Source organism: Lithobates pipiens, unplaced genomic scaffold (genome assembly GCF_037356315.1).
Source record: "Lithobates pipiens isolate NorthernLeopardFrog02 unplaced genomic scaffold, aLitPip1_a1.2 Scaffold_60, whole genome shotgun sequence".
NCBI classification, from domain to species: Eukaryota; Metazoa; Chordata; class Amphibia; order Anura; family Ranidae; genus Lithobates; species Lithobates pipiens.
This window is the reverse complement of record NW_027507882.1, coordinates 3,052,746-3,069,006: the sequence shown is the minus strand read 5'-3', so window position 1 is coordinate 3,069,006 and position 16,261 is coordinate 3,052,746. Positions and strand designations below refer to the sequence as shown.

The window sequence follows — 16,261 nt, the reverse complement described above, 5'->3', positions numbered from 1 at the left end:
GTTGTCCAGGACCAGGAGTTTGTAACCTCCCAGTCTCTGGGAACGCGTTGCACAGACCTTTCTGCAAGGCCTCCCGGAGATGTCTCATCCTCTGCTCCCTCTGCGATGGCAAGATAAGGTCGGCAACTTTACCCTTGTACCGTGGATCAAGGAGAGTGGCCAGTCAGTAATAGTCCCTCTCCTTGATCCGAAGAATACGAGGATCCTTCCGCAGGCTTTGCAGGATCAGGGAGGCCATGCAGCGTAGGTTAGCTGAGGCATTCGGTCCGGAGTCCTCTGGGTCACTAAGGACAACATAATCCACAGCTACCTCCTCCCAGCCACGTACAAGTCCACGTGTTTCTTGGGACTGTAAATCATCCCTACAAGACTGCTGCTGCTGCTGCTGCTGATGCTGAGTGCCAGCCTCCACCTCCATGCTGACACAATCATCCTCCTCCTCCTCTTCCTCCTCCTCCTCCTCCTCATCCTCTTCCTGTGTGATGGGTGGCACATCAGGAACACTGTCTGGATAAAGGGGGCCTTGAGAGGCAAGGAAGTCCTCCTCTTCCTGCCTCTGTTCTGCCTCAAGTGCCCTGTCCATTATTCCACACAGCGTATGCTCCAAGAGGTGGACAAGAAGTACAGTGTCACTGATGCATGCACTGTCACTGCTCACCATCCTTGTGGCCTCCTCAAACGGTGACAGGACAGTGCATGCATCCCTGATCATGCCCCACTGGCGTGGTGAGAAAAAACCGAGCTCCCCTGACCCTGTCCTGGTGCCATAGTCGCACAGGTACTCATTGATGGCCCTCTGCTGCATGTGCAGCCGCTGCAGCATGGCCAATGTTGAGTTCCACCTGGTGGGCATGTCACATATAAGGCGGTTCTTGGGCAGGTTCAACTCCTTTTGGAGCTCAGCCAGCCGAGCACAGGCATTAAATGATCGGCGGAAATGCACACAGACTTTCCTGGCCTGCTTCAGGACATCCTATAAGCCCGGGTACCTGCCCAAGAACCGCTGCACCACCAGGTTAAGGACGTGAGCTACACAGGGCACATGGGTCAGTTGTCCCTGTCGGAGGGCGGAGAGGAGGTTGGTGCCATTGTCGCAAACCACCATTCCTGGCTTAAGCTGGCGTGGTATCAACCACCTCTCGGCCTGCCCCTGCAGAGCTGGCAAAACATCCGCCCCAGTGTGGCTCCTGTCCCCCAAACAAACCAGCGCAAGCACGGCATGGCATCGTTTTGCCTGCGTACTTGCGTAGCCCCTGGAACGCCTACGGAGCACCACTGGTTCTGAGGACAGAGCACTGGAAGAGGCCATGGAGGAAGAAGAAGAGGAGGGGGTGGAGGAGAGAGGTGTGTCACAACCAATAGTAGCATTTTGGAGGCGTGGTGGCGGAACAAACTCCAACACTACTGCACCTTGTCCTACATCCTTCCCAGCTGCCAGAAGAGTGACCCAATGGGCCGTGAAAGACAGGTAACGTCCCTGTCCATGCCTGCTGGACCATGAGTCAGCGGTAATATGCACCTTACCGCTGACCGCCCTGTCCTGCGAGGCAAGGACATTGCCTTTCACATGCCGGTAGAGAGCCGGAATAGTCTTCCGTGAGAAAAAGTGGCGTTTGGGGACCTGCCACTGAGGAACCGCACATTGTACAAACTCACTGAAGGGGGCCGAGTCTACCAACTGAAAAGGCACCAGTTGAAGTGCTAGCAATTTAGCCAAGCTAGCATTCAACCGCTGGGCATGTGGATGGCTGGGAGTGAACTTTTTTCGCCGGTCCAGCAGCTGGGGCAGGGACATTTGCCTGCTATAATCGGACGTGGGTGTACTGCTAGCAGAGTGCCCGGAAGCACTTGGCTGTGACACACCTAATTCTACACCTTCATTCCTCTCAGAGCAGGTTTCAGAGAGGACTGAAGGTATAGTGGGTTTGGAGATGCCAGCTGATGAGGAGCAAGGAGAGGTCCGCTTTGTTCTTTGGTGTGGGTCTTTGAGGTACGCTTGCCAACGAGCTGCATGGCAGGTCAACATATGTCTGGTCAAGCATGTGGTGCCCAAGCGGCTGATGTTTTGGCCACGCGAGATACGCTTGAGACATATGTTGCAAATAGCAGCAGTGCGATCTGATGCACTCGTCTCAAAAAAGGCCCACACGAAAGAACTTTTAGAATAACGCGCAGAGGCAGCGCCCTGCACAGGCGGAGCTCTGCGGTGTGATTCAGTCGGTGTGCTGTCCCTAAGCTGGCCCCCGGAGGGCATCCGGCCTCGTTGGACATGTGCCTCCTCCTCCTCCTCTCTCCTACCAGGCACCCACGTGGAGTCAGTGCCCTCATCATCCCCTCCCTCTTCATCGCTGTAGCAAACCTGGCAGTATGCTGCAGCTTGTGGAACATGACTGCCAGATTGCTGTCCTTCTTGAGCATCCCCTCACTCTGCTACTGCCTTCCTCTAGCTGAGTGTCATCATCAGAGCCTACAAAACACTGGGCATCCTCCTGGAGCATGTACCCAACACTGTGCTCAAAGAGTTCAGGAGACTCCTCAGGAGGACGTGGTGGGTCTAGGGAAGGAGTCACTGATGATAACATTGAGAGGAGGGAAGACGATGTGTTGGCAGCTGCTTTGCTAGTACCCTGAGACTGGGTGAGAGAGGATGAGGAGGATGAAGAGGGCTTGGTCATCCACTCTACCAAGTCGTTGGCATGTTGCGGTTCAACATGTCCAGCTGCCGAAAAGAAGGACAAGCGTGTCCCATGGCCACGTGCTGATGACAATGCACCGCGTCCACGACCAGCACTGTTGTCTCTAGACACAGAGCTTGCTTGCCCTCTTTTATCGGCTCGCGCCTGTCTGCCTCTCCTTGCTGGCCTTCCAGTTATGGTAATGGCCTGAAGGGAGTTGGGTAAAACAGCAGTTGGGTAGTGTATATTGTGCTGGAGGCACACAACACCCACTAACTCCTGCAGATGCCTTTATTATAGAACACCAGAGATAAAGGGGTATACAGTAATGGAAGTCACACAACACCCACTAAGCCCTGCAGATGGCTCTATTAGAGAACAGCAATAAACGGTAGATACAGGTGTATATTGTGCTGGAGGCACAAAACACCCACTAACTCCTGATGCCTTTATTATAGAACACCAGAGATAAAGGGGTATATACAGATGTATACTGTGCTGTGCTGGAGGCACACACAACTTCCAATAACTCCTGCAGATGGCAAGTGGGCTCAAATAGAGAAGAGCTATGTAGGTGGATATAGCGGTATGTACTGGGTACAGAGCACGCAGACAGCACGCACAAGCTCCTAACACTACTGACTGCAAGCTCTCTATTATAAAAGATAGATCACTAGCTATATAGGTGAGGTGAATATAGCGGTGTATACTGCGGTCAGGGCACGCAGACAACAACCACTACACAACAGCAAGATCGAAAATCGGCCGAAAACAATCGGTGTGTACTGTGTTGAAGATACACAGAACACCCACTAACTGCTTCAGACGCCAACACACTACACAAGGCCGCCGCGCTGGCGGCCTTATATAGTGTGGGGCGTGCACTACACAGCCTGAGCTATGATTGGCCACAGGCATCCTGCCTGTGGCCAATCATGGCTCTCCTCGCTGCTGGCGCTGCGATTGGCCAAGCATGCGGGGTCACAGTGCACGCTTGGCCAATCATGAGCCAGCAATGCACTGCGCCATCGCAGTGCATTGTGGGCCGTGAGCGGCACACGAATTTGGCACGAACGGATCAAAACGTTCGGACTTCGCCGAACGGGCGAACAGCCGATGTTCGAGTCGAACGTATGTTCGACTTGAACACGAAGCTCATCCCTATTGGTATATATTTTGAGGTCAACATTCAAAAGGGAGCTTGGCCCTTAAATTTTGTGCTCTGTCCTCGCTTCGGCAGGACCTATACTAAAATTGGAACGATACAGAGAAGATTAGCATGGCCCCTGCGCAAGGATGACACGCAAATTTCGTGAAGCGTTCCATATTTTTTTGTATGCTGCTTCCCTTTTGGAGCCACCCAGTGGCTTTTTTTGTTTTTGTTCTACTAAATGTTGTTTTGCACCAGACCTCACGGGCCTGTTTCCCACAACTGATGTTTACAGCTGTTGTCTTATGTATACCCCTGTTGATTCTATTGGGAACAGGTATCCCTGCCTTTATTTCTCACTGCTCCCTATACGAGGTTGTTCTACTGTTTTTTCTCCCTTTTTCTGCCTTCTTTCCTACCTCTGTCTTCCCTCTGCTTCTGCCCTCCCACCCTCTGCTCCTCCCCCTGCCCCCCTGGCCTGACCTTTTCTTCCGCTCCCACGTCCCCCAAGGTTTGCCCATAGTACCACCTTTCATATTGATTCTCAGCTCCTCCCTACGGCCCCCCCATGGCTAGTGACGGTTCCATAACCTTTGCTTCCTTTAACTGTAGGGGTTTCAACACGCCTGAGAAGCGGAGCCAGACACTCTACCATTTTCACAAGAAGCGTGCGCAAATCCTGCTGCTCCAAGAGACGCATTTTTGCGCGGGAGCTATCCCAGCCCTGCGCAATAGATATTACTCACAATGGTTTCATAGTGTTAATCCTCAGTCCAAGTCTAAGGGGGTGTCTGTCGCCTTTCATAAATCTTTCAACCCGGAGGTCCTAGACTCTCTAATAGATAACTCTGGTCGCTATGTTTTCCTGAAACTGAAGCTAAATGATTTTCTTTTCACAGTGGCTAACATCTATGTGCCGAACGTGGGCCAGGCTCGGTTCCTCTCCTCGGTCCTCACCAGACTGTCCTCTTTTGGAGGGTCAACTTTCATTGTTGGAGGTGATCTGAACGTTGCCCTCTCCCCGTCCGCAGACACGTCCTCGGGTAAGTCCTCTATTCCCCATTCCACCTTAGCACGCATTAAATCACTTCTACACTCTTCCCATCTGGTGGATGCCTGGCTAATCCAGCATCCAACGGAAAGGGATTACAGCTACTTTTCCGTTGCACACGACTCATATAGTAGACTGGACCATTTCCTCATATCACAGTCCCTGCTTGACACGCCTCTCCACACTTCGATCGGTAATATTCTATGGTCTGACCATGCCCCCGTCTACCTGACTCTGGTTCGCCCCCCTGCTATCCGTCGGGGAGCGAGCTGGAGACTTAACAACAATCTGGTGCGGGACACCGTGTGTGTGGCGGATGTCTCTCAGGCCATTCGGGACTTTGTAGGTGACCATTCCGCTGACACTACCTCTCCTATGAACCAGTGGGACACTCTCAAATGTGTGCTCCGAGGTACCCTTATACAACATGGTTCTCGCCTTAAAAAGGCCCGAGCCCATGACATACGCAGACTCCTTACTATCATTGCGGACCTCGAATCCCTCCACAAGAAGGACTTGGACCCTGCTGTTTTTGTTCAGCTTTCCAATGCCCGCAGAGACCTACTTCTACTCCTAGACGCGCACTCCCTGATCGCCAGGGATAAAGCGCGGAGCCACTTCTACTCTTTGGCAAACAAATGTGGTAAGCACCTGGCTAGGGTCATTCATCCGAGACCCCCGCGACATTCTATTCCCTTCCTTGTCCGCCCAGACCAAACGAAAACATTTAACACCTCTGGGATATCTGCATCCTTCAGGCAATACTACTCCCAGCTCTATAACCTCCCGCATGCGACCCCCCCAGTTGGGTCCCCTCCATCTTCTGACCCCACGCAGGCTTATATCCTAGAGACCGCCCTACCCACTGTTGACGCTGTGGACGCAGCGAGACCCCCGCGACATTCTATTCCCTTCCTTGTCCGCCCAGACCAAACGAAAACATTTAACACCTCTGGGATATCTGCATCCTTCAGGCAATACTACTCCCAGCTCTATAACCTCCCGCATGCGACCCCCCCAGTTGGGTCCCCTCCATCTTCTGACCCCACGCAGGCTTATATCCTAGAGACCGCCCTACCCACTGTTGACGCTGTGGATGCAGCGACCTTAGACGAGCCCCTGACTACCTTTGACTTTTTACAGGCTATTAAACTCCTTAAAGTGGGGAAATGCCCAGGCCCTGACGGCTTTACACCCCGGTTCTACAAAACTTTTGCCCCCCAGCTTGCTCCCCTTCTGATGAAAGCCTTTAACTCGGTGGACAGTTCTAACCTCTCGTCAAAGGAATCTTTGTCTGCTAACATTTCTATTATCCCTAAACCGGGCAAAGATCCGTCCCAATGCAGCAGCTACCGGCCCATCTCCCTGCTCAACATAGATGTCAAGCTATTTGCAAAAGTCCTAGCCACCCGTCTGTCCCCCCTATTGCCTAAGATTATTCATAATGATCAGGTGGGGTTTGTCCCTGGCAGGGAGGCAAGGGACAACACCACCAAGACGATACATCTTATATCCCTGATCCAACGTAAAGGTCTGAGAGCTTGCCTCTTATCCTTCGACGCCGAAAAGGCCTTCGATAGGGTCAGCTGGAGGTTTCTACAGCTCTCTCTGGAACAACTTGGCCTCGGAGCTTCCTTCATATCAAAAGTAATGTCCCTATACTCCCGACCTTCAGCTGCGGTCCTGGTTAACGGTACGACGTCGGCTCCCTTTGATATTGCCAACGGTACTCGGCAGGGCTGTCCCCTGTCCCCCCCTCCTCTTTGTCATCATCATTGAGCATTTGGCTTGTGCCATACGACAAAACCCCTCCATTCTTGGTATCCAAACTCCGTCTGCCCATCACAAACTTTCCTTGTATGCTGATGACCTCCTAGTGTATATTCAGAATCCACACATTTCCATACCATCCCTACTTAGTGAGTTTCAACGCTTTGGTATCTACAGTAACTTTAAGCTCAACATCTCTAAGACGGAAGCCCTTAACATATCCCTTGCCCCCTCCACGCTGTCCCTTCTGCAATCCAACTTTTCATTTAAATGGCAGGCTAAGGGGATCTCGTACCTGAGGATTATTATCCCCTCCAACCTAGCTGATTTGTTTTCTCTGAATTATATCCCTTTGCTTAATCGTATACGGAAGGACCTCGAGGAGTGGGGGGGATCTCCCTTGCCCTGGTTCGGACGGATTTATATCCTGAAGATGGACACTCTACCCAAGTTCCTATATTTATCTCAAACAATACCCATCCACGTCCCCAAATCATTTTTTATCTCCCTACGCTCGCTGGCAATCAGATTCTTGTGGAACCGGGGCCTCCCCAGGGTTAAATTTAAACTACTGACGATCCCGAAGACTCTGGGAGGCACAGGCCTCCCTGACTTTGAGATTTACCATAAGGCCGCTCATTTGACTCGCATCATTGAGTGGTTCTCTCGCCCTTCCTGCAAGGCCTCGGTGTCTGTTGAACAGGACCTTTCTCCTGTAGATCTCCGAGCCCTTCCATGGGGTTATAACCTGGCCTACTCTCGTATGACCTCCTTGTCCCCTCTGACTTTGGCTTCCCTGACGATGTGGTACAGGACGGGACTAAACTCCACTCTCTCCTCGGACCCGGGCCCCTTGACGTCCCTCTTTGACCATCCTGCTTTGCCACAAAGTGTAGGGGCAACCTCCCTAGGACCTTTTAAACGCACAGATTGGCCGCAGGCCCGTACCTTTGTGCACCCCTCTCAGTGGACCCCAGTCTCCGTGACAGACTCTGGAGATTGACTCACGGCCCTACATGTGTCCGCATTTGCCAAACGACTACACTCCTCCTCTCAGATACATCGCAAGCTTACCAATTTCGAGGAACTGTGTTCGCTTCCAGAAACTCCCAAACACTTACTGTCCTCCTTATACAACCTGCTACAGACTTTAGCACATGCTCAACTCCCACATTACACCAGGCTGTGGTCTGCGGATTTGGGTGAAGACATCTCTGTGCCGGAATGGAATACCTCTTTTCATTTCACACACAAGTTGACAATCTCCTGCTACTCCCAAGAAAAGAACTACAAGCTATTGTCCAGGTGGTACAGGGACCCTGCTAATTTACATAGGATCTTCCCGTCTACCCCGGCCACCTGCTGGCACTGTGCAGCTTCAGTCGGAACTTACATGCATGTCTGGTGGGACTGTGAGAGAATCCGCCCCTTCTGGACACAGGTTTTTGACTGCTATAATCTCTTGGCTGATACCCCGGTTCCTATTTCTCCAAAAATTGCATTACTCTCTATTCTGCCAGGGTCTATTAAATCGCAGAAACAAAGGTTGCTCCGCTTTTTTATGTCCTCCGCTAGGCAACTGATACCTGCCTATTGGAAGACGACGACCACCCCCCATTATCACGGTGGGTATCGATTATGAATGACACCATGAGAATGGAGGAGATGTTGGCACTGGACAATGACACTTACTCCAAATTTGTTTCTCAGTGGTCGATCTGGCTCCGCTTCTCTTCTTCTGACACTTTAATGAACCAAATCTTAAACGCATAAGGCCGCTGTGGGCTCTCCCTTACCCTACCCCCCCTATCCAATTCCTTCCCCCTCCCCCCCTTCCTCCCTCTTTCCCTTCCTCTCCTCTTGCTATTTAGCTTTCCCCTATACTGCCTTGCTCCTCTTTACTTTGCTCTTTTCTCTTCTCTCTTCCTTTTTCTCTTTTCCTTTTTATGTTCTTTTCTAAAATCTGCGTCATGTAGTAACCCATGGGTGCTTCTCCCTACTGTGACCTTAGGGACCGGAACACAGGCCGTCTTTTCTACCCTCCAAGCTTCCTGTCAGAGACCGGCTGTGGCTGAATGTCGTTAGCCGATCTCTTGTATTTGTACCTCTGTTACTGTTCCTGTCTGTATATGCCTCATGATGGTTACTGTTTATTGTTTTTACTTGACATGTCTTAATAAAAATATTTTCAACACTAAATTTTGTGCTCTGTCCAGCTCCTTCCTTGATTTGGGTAACGTGATCACTGTAGCTTGCAACATCTCTGGTGGAAATAAGGAAGAGGCGGCAGCATCCTGGAACACCTTTCGGAGTGTTGGTAGTAAAGTTGTGGCAAATCTCTTATAGCACTCCGAGGAGTACCCATCAGGTGCTGGCGATTTGTTATTTGGCAGATTATTTATTGTTTCCAAAATTTCTGGGATAGAGAATGGGGAGTTTAAGGATTCAATCTTCAGAGGTGTCAATTTAGGGAGGGATACATCCTGCAGGAAACTGTTGATTGTCTCTGGTTTGGGCAGCCTATGTTTTCGATCTATAGCCAATTCCTCTAGTGGTAGGTCAGGAAGAATTTATTTTATTATATTGGTCAGAAAGGCCGTTAGCTCTGATGGCTTGACTGTTTCCGGAATACCTCGTATTTTAACGTTGTTCTTTCTGGAACGATCTTCAAGGTCCGCGAACTTTGATTTTAGCCATTGTATATCATCCTCATGATCGTTATGGGCATAATGTTGTTGAAAGTTTCAGTGAATTCCTCAATTTTGCCTTCAATGTGGGAAACTCTGTCCCTCACTTCTTTAACTTCTGATTTGCACTGGTTCATAAGTTGTTCATAAGTTGTAACATGTCTGTATGTATAGCTCATCTCATTGACACCAACAGGGCCGCTGATAGGGCAGTACAATCAGCCCTGATGTACTGGGCCCGCCCAGATCAGCTACACAGTGGGGCCCGGGCATCATAAACAATTTGTTACTGCATTTAAAAAAAAAACATTTTCTAAACTCTTCTCTGCTTCCACTTGCTTACAGAGTGGGTAAATTGTTTTCCTGGGCCTCATCTGGTCAATGCAGGGGCTCAGGAGGGGAGCACAACAGAGGGACTATTTCTTTATTTTTGGGGCGCATATACATCATGCCGCCCCACTATTTTATTAGTCCCGGCTGGGGGAGTGATATTGTGATTCTCCGTTCGGCTCCCGGCTGCATTCCTCATTCTATGGGAAATAGAGGAAAGAATACTCACTGTGTCCTATTATATATCTCACAGCAGGGTCTCTGTCATGGCTCTGTGTTACATTGCTTTTGGGTGCTGACTTTGTTATGGTTGTACTGTTACAGTCTGTTATATGCAATACAGCCATAAGTTAACTAAGCCAGCACTCAACAGCCATGCGACATAAAGTCATGATACATTCATGTCATGATAGAGCCCCTGTTTACTGTGATGCCTGTGTGATAATTGTAACCTGATGATAATAAGAAACATGCTACTTTAAAAACTAATTTGGAGGCGCAGTAAACGTGCAGCGGAGCTGCATTTTTACTGCCCCCCCAAACCAATCCCCTTTAATTGCTTCCCATCGTTGCTGTATTGGAAGGTTGATGATATCTCGATATCATCAATGATATGCTCAATCATCACGATATGCTCTTGAACAAGCATATGATCAAACTGATCTTAGCTTGAGCAGATGCTTTGGAGGCCAGAGGACAGATATGGGGTCTAAAAGACCTCATATCTCCCTATAAAGAGGACCTGTTATGGCCCTTGCTATCACAAGGAATGTTGTCCATCCCCTGTGAAAGCCAAAATGACCATAAAAAATGTAAAGATACAATGTAAGATTTTTTTTATTTGTAATTAATAAAATACAATTGAAAAGAAATGTAAACTGCCCCCTGCTCCTTCATGCTTACTAATTGCAAACATGTTTTGGCTTCACACGCATATGTAAACGGCAACAAAGCTGCATTTCACTTCAGGTCAGGGGTGGGGGCAAGGGCATGGTTTAAGGGGGCCCTGTCAGGTAGGCTGTACGGGGCCCCATGATTTCTAACAGCGGCCCTGGACACCAACATCTCTTTTAATGTAGAGTCCATTACAGGTTGATTGCATGTGGGGAATGCTGCAATGGCATCCTGGAACTCTTTTTTTTTTTTTTTTATAAATTCTTTTTATTTGTTTTAAAAGAAAAAGTACAGAACATAGCCTCGGGGCATTCCCCGGCTCAAACAATACAACACAACAGGTAAGGCAGAACACCTAAAAAACTATCCGCCTAACCCAAAGAACATACAACCAAACCCCATAGCTTGCTGCTAAGATTGACAGGAGCAATGTAAGTCTCAGTAATTAACATTAAGCGTAATGATGCACTATAGGCAGTCTACCAACAGAGATCTACAAGTGGGCGTCAATCAGATACACAGGCATCCCAAACGCTACCCTAGATGACATCCTGGAACTCTAGAGTGTCATCTAATGCAGTGCAGCCGTTCTCCCTTCCTGTGTCAGCCTGTGTAGGATCTGTTTCTCTCTGTTTAGCTTTGACAGGGCTGTTTGAGCATGAGAATGACTGTGATCCTGCTTGCATTAGACTGCCTCTAGCCTGAGAGTGATGTCTTATTGTCCCTCCTAATTCAGCTGCCTGATTCTATGATGAGGAAGAGCTTCACTCGCCGCCAGCGCCATTTTGGTGGCCTAAGCGGCCAGCAGATGTATAAAAATCAGTCATCTTACCGGGACCTCTCCTTTTTCTTTGCATGATCGGGATGGTCTCTGAACCTGTTAGACTGCAAAACCACCGTTTTTTTGTGCCTCCTCTGTGATTCCGTTCTGAGGATCCGTGTGGCTGAGAGCTAATCTCCTATGTGGCCATACTCCTCGCTCACGGGCTCCGCCCCTGGTCCATTTAATTCTGAGTGAGGGCAGGTGATGCGGGACGGGCAGTGAGAGATGATGCCATCTCGGTGCTCCCCGCTGCACCTTGCTCTGACATTGAAGTTGCCCAGCTGTGAGGGTGGAAGAGCGGTGATGCGGGGCGGGTGGAGAGAGATGATGTAATCTTTGCTCGCCTGCCCACTTGCTTCTCTCATCAACCCACCCGCCGCACCTGTTGCCTGGCTGCAGAGAGGCCATGGCCAGCTGGTTAGTAAGGTACCCCTATGGCAAGAGAATCGGGGCTATAGCCTCAATAGCCACCCCCTAGTGATGCCACCGACTGTAGGGATGGCATTGGACCAGGTGATGAGCGGTGCCTGGTTTCCTCTAGACATGACGCTTACCATTCAGGCCAAAGAGTTCAATCTTTGTTTCATCAGACCAGAGAATTTTGTTTCTCATGGTCTGAGAGTCCTTCAGGTGCATTTTGGAAAATGCATGGTCTGGCCACTCTACCATACAGACCATGCTCTGACATGCACGGTTAACTGTGGGACCTTTATATAGACAGGTGTGTGCTTTTCCAAATCATGTCAAATCAACTGAATTTACCACAGGTGGACTCCAATCAAGTTCTAGAACCATCTCAAGGATGATCAGTGGAAACAGGATGCACCTGAGCTCGATTTTGAGTGTCATGGCAAAGGTTGTGAATACTCATGTACAAAAGTGATGTGAGAGAGAGAGAGAGAGAGAGAGAGATAAAATGTACCTAAGGGAGTTTCTGAAGGTCAATGATTGGTCTGCTGAGCTGGCCTTGGACACCATCCTAGAAACGTTCCTCTAGTGACCTTGGTATGTTATTATTAACACTGGCTTCTCTTAATCTTCAGAAGATTTTCTGATAAAACTACTGAGAATCTTTTTTCACTTTACTATGACTCTACTATGTATACATATTTAAAGAGAGAAATTCTATTTGTCTCGACCCTGGACCCAAAGCCAAATTCTTCCAGCAAACTTTAACCTCGTTCAAGATGAGAACAAATATTTGTTGAGTAGAGGCCATCGTTTCTGACGTCACAGATGTCAAGAGTTGGGTTTGACCAGGCAGGATTCAGTGGTAGTTTTTTTTTTGGTTTACCAATTTAAAGAATTATTAACCAGCTCAGTTATGGAAGGTTTTACCCCCTTTCATGACCAGGGCATTTTTGTTTTGCTACTTGTCACTGTGCTACTTTAACTGGCAATTGCGCGGTCGTCAAGTGCCGTACCCAAATGACATTAACATCATTTTTTTCAAATAAATACGGCTTTCTTTTAGTGGTATTTGATCACTGGTGTTTTTTCTTTGCGATAGAAATGAAAAAAAGACCACAAAATTTGAAAGAAAAAAAACAATATTATATCCAAAAAAATCTATTTTTTTTCATAAATTTAGGCCAAAATGTATGCTGCTGCATGTCTTTGGTTAATAAGTGTTTATTAATTGGTTTGTGTGAAAGTTATAGCGTTCACAAACTATGGGATATATTTGGAAATTGATCAAGCCTGAAGTACCGACAGCCTCATCTCATTTTTGGAGGCTCTTAAATTGCCAGGACAGTACAAATATCCCCCAAATGCCCCCTTTTTTTTAAAGCAGTCTGAGGCATTTAGTAAGAGGCATGGTGAGTTTTTTGCAAGTTGCTGTTTTTTATCATTTATTTATTTTTTTTAATAAAAAAAAAAATTAAACTTTTTTTTTTTAACCACTTAAGCCCCGGACCATTTTGCTGGCCAAAGACCAGAGCACTTTTTGCGATTCGGCACTGCGCCGCTTTAACTGACAATTGCATGGTCGTGCGATGTGGCTTCCAAACAAATTGATGTCCTTTTTTTCCCACAAATAGAGCTTTCTTTTGGTGATATTTGATCACCTCTGTGGTTTTTATTTTTTGTGCTTTAAACAAAAAAAATTTTGTAAATTTTGAAAAAAAACGCATTACTTTTTACATTTTGCTGTAATAAATATCCCCCCAAAATATCTAAAAAATGTTTTTTTTCCTCAGTTTAGGCCGATACGTATTCTTCTATATATTTCTGGTAAAAAAAAACTGCAATAAGCGTTTATTGATTGGTTTTGCGCAAAAGTTATAGCGTTTACAAAACAGGGGATCGTTTGATGACATTTTTATTAATAATTTTTTTTATTAGTAATAGCAGCAATCAGCGATTTTGATCGTGACTGCGACATTATGGTGGACAGATTGGACACTTTTGGTGCGATCTTGGGACTATTCACATTTATACAGCAATCAGTGCAATTAAAAATGCATTGATTAATGTGTGAATGCAACTGGCAGTGAAGGGGTTAACCACTAGGTGGCACTGTAGGGGTTAAGTGCGTCCTAGGGAGTGATTCTAACTGTGGGAGGATGGGGCTATGTGTGACACGTCACTGATCACCGCTCCCGAGTCCGCGGGACATGCGGTTGCGCTCACGAAGCTCTCGGCGAGCACCCGCCTGCAACCCGCCTCTTAAAGGGCAACATACAGGTACGTGATTCTGCCTGTACGTGCCCTTCTGCCACAGTATATCTGCATGAGGCGGTCGGGAAGCGGTTAGCATGATTTCACCTCAGCAGCACAGCATCATCATATAACATATTGGGGGTTAATTACTATAGGCAAATCCACTTTTCAATACAAGTGCAAAGTGCACTTGAAATTGCACTGAAAGTGCACTTGGAAGTGCAGTCGCTGTAAATCTGAGGGGTAGATCTGAAATGAGGGGAAGCACTGCTGATTTTATCATCCAATCAAGTGCAAGATAAAAAAAATATTTTACATTTCCTTGCATGTCCCCCTCGGATCTACAGCCACTTTACTTCCAAGTGCACTTTCTGTGTCATTTCAAGTGCACTTTGCACTTGTAGTGAAAAGTGGATTTGCCTTTCGTAAATAACCCCCATTGTCACCACTCAACGATACTGACTGGTGACAATATGTAAAAAAAAAAAAGAAAAAAAATTTAATTTCTTCATTACTCTTCTTACAATACTTCAATACAATACTGACTGGTGTTCAGTACGTTAAAATAAAAAAAATAAAAAAAATAAAAATGAGGAGAGGCACTCACCATGTTTGGAGGAAGAAAAATGCTGACTATGACCCTAAGAACACCATCGCTACAGTCAAGCATGGAGGTGGAAACATTATGCTTTGGGGCCGTTCCTCTGCTAAAGGGACAGGCCAACTTTGCCGCATTGAGGGACCAATGGACGGGACCATGTATTGTAAATTCTTGGATGAGAACCTTCTCCCCTCAGCCAGGACACTGAAGATGGGTCATGGATGGGCCTTTTATCATGACAATGACCCAAAACATACCACCAAGTCAACAAAGGAGTGGCTCAAAAAGAAGCATATTAAGGTCATGGAATGGCCTAGCCAGTCTCTAGACCTTAACCCCATAGCAAATGTATGGAGGGAACTGAAACTTTGAGTTGCCAAGAGACAGCCAAGAAACCTTAAGGATTTCGAGAAGATCTGTAAAGAAGAGTGGACCAAAATCTCTCCTGAGATGTGTGTAAACCTGGTCACCAACTACAAGAAACGTCTGACCTCTGTGCTCGCCAACAAGGGTTTCTTCACCAAGTAACTAAGTCATGCTTTGGGCATCAAATACTTATTTTACTCACTGAACTGCAACTCAATTTATAGCATTTGTTTTATGTGTTTTTTTGTAGATTTTTGGTTGATATTCTGTCTCTATCATTTAAAATACACCTATGATAAAAATTATAGACCTTTAATTTCTTTGTAAGTGGGCAAACTTACAGAACCTGCAGGGGAGCAAATCATTATTTTTCCCCACTATATAAAATTTTTGGTTTTGGTATTAACCCCTTCCTGCCGAGCGTACGCAGATCTGCATACTCGGCTTCCGGGGGTTATACCGGGATGATGCCCGCAGGCATCATTCCAGTACCGTTTTTTCCAGCGGGTGATTGGCTATCCAGCCATAACAATCGAAGCGGCTAAAAGCCGCTCGGCTGTTATGCCGGAGGAGCGGGAGGGGACGTCCCCCCCTCCCGCCGCCTCCCACCACTGTTACCGGTGCTCCCGCTCGATCGGGAGCAGCGATTCAAGATCCGATGCCTCCGGGTGCTGGGGAGGAACTGGAACAAAGCCGTAATCGGCTTCGTTCCAGTATCCTAATAGTAAACACGGAAGCAACGTCATGACGTCACTTCCCGTTTACTCGGCTGCCAATGGCGCTGGTTTTAAAAAAATATACAGTATTCAGAATCGCAGTTTTCGGTGATCTGAATACATTGAAGTGTAAAGGAGGGATCGGGGGTCTTTTAGACCCCCGATCCCTCCATAAAGAGTACCTGTCACCACCTATTACTGTCACAAGGGATGTTTACATTCCTTGTGATAGCAATAAAAGTTAACAAATTTTTTATTTTTTTTAAAAAACAATTTATTCATTTAAAAAAAAAAAATGTTTTAAAGTGCCCGCCATCCCCGCGAGCTTGCGAAGCAAAGAAAATGCATACGGAAGTCGTGCCCATATATGTAAACGGTGTTCAAATCACACATGTGAGGTATCGCTGTGATCGTCAGAGCAAGAGCAATAATTCTAGCACTAGACCTCCTCTGTAACACTAACCTGGTAACCGTAAAAAAAATTGAAAGCGTCGCCTATTGAGATTTTTAGGTACCGTACTTTGTTGTCAATCC

General features: G+C 47.4%; 1 protein-coding gene and 1 non-coding gene across 2 annotated transcripts in view; one reads left to right on the top strand and one right to left on the bottom strand.

Moving 5' to 3' along the window:
- LOC143958281 (adrenodoxin-like) overlaps window positions 1–16,261 on the bottom strand; it is a 126,669-nt gene that overhangs the window by 93,527 nt on the left and 16,881 nt on the right. The gene's annotated exons all lie outside the window — the stretch shown is intronic.
- On the top strand, window positions 3,900–4,007 carry LOC143958284 (U6 spliceosomal RNA). The gene has a single exon (XR_013270118.1). It is a non-coding gene; the product is annotated as a U6 spliceosomal RNA (small nuclear RNA).